Below are 1,469 nucleotides of genomic sequence, written 5' to 3' on the forward strand. Positions count from 1 at the left end.
GTGTTGGTGAATGTGAGGCATCTCTCACTGCAGTGATCTGATAATGTGTTAACTAATGGATGGTAACTACAAACAAAACTTGATCCATTAAAAAATCTGATTCTTAGAAAATATATTTTCTATCCCTACTTTGATACCTGTTACAAGATACATGAAATTTATGTCAGTTTCTTGGGTAGCTATATAGCTAGATCCGAAGGTTACTGGCCGCTAATAAATTTTTGGGGGATAAAGGGGACAGGACACTAGATCAAGGAGGGGAACAGAATTTGAATCTGTAAAGAACTGAGATGTTCTCACAGAGTATAGTAGTTATAAACACATTATTTTTGTTACCTATTATGGTGTCTCTGTTCTATTAGAGTATCTTACCCTCCAGATATGCAGTAGCTTATTATTGAGATTCTCTTGGCAATATAATTATTATGAGAGATGACTTGATATAAATCTAGAGCTGCTGTTGTAGTATATAGTCTGGCAGAAATTATTTCTTGTTAGCATGGTCTGAGTACAATACAGAATGTACAACCAAAGCCAGTAGCTACTTGAACTCATGATACAAATATACTACATGGTGGGCCAACAGCAACTTAACTTCTATACCACATCTGGTTTGGTACATATTCTCTTCCCTGGCTGGCAGCAGCCCAACAAAAGCTATGTCAGTTGAATAATAGCATGCAGCATGATCTGGTGAATAAACTTTCACTTGTATTAAAGACTAATTATCACTGTGTCCGACATGGTGTAGTCTATTTACAGCACCAGCCAGCCTCTGTGAACAATCTGTTGAATTTTCTTGTCTTGGCACAGTAACTTCCAAGTGAAAATGTTTATTTATTTATTTTCCAAAAATGTGCAGCCTCAGTTTGAGGATTAACGCACATATGAAACATGCATACAAAATGTTTTACAATATGATTGACTATGGGATTACTGATTGGTAGGGGAAAGTAATAATAATTTCAGTTGGTACTTAAAAATTTGTAATGATTGTTGTTGGATTAGGTCAGGTGGGAGTGAATTCCACAGTCTAATTGATCTAGGGAAGAATGAATTACTGTACTGATTGGTCCTTGCATAGATATGATGAAATCTTTGATCATGTCCAGTGGATGATGTACCTGTAAAGTACTTCATCCTCTCAGAGTTTGTAAGCACACCTTCCTCAGTTGCCATGCCCACACAAGTCCATTTTTGTAGTCCTGTTTGCCGGGTTGCATCCATTATTTGTTGTTGTTGTTTTGTTTTTGTATTTATTAATTATTTTTATTTCTTTTTGTACACATTTTTCTGCATCATTTATCAGTGATGGTTTCCTTTCATTAATTTTTATCTATGATGGTTTCCTCTGTGCTAAAAATATTTTTAAAAGAATTCAATTTTGACAACGTACGTCACATGATTTCCTTATAATAAACAAAGTTGTTTATTTATGTGCATAAGATAAACAAAATAATATGCCACGT

Source organism: Dysidea avara, chromosome 13, assembly GCF_963678975.1.
Source record: "Dysidea avara chromosome 13, odDysAvar1.4, whole genome shotgun sequence".
Taxonomy (NCBI): Eukaryota; Metazoa; Porifera; class Demospongiae; order Dictyoceratida; family Dysideidae; genus Dysidea; species Dysidea avara.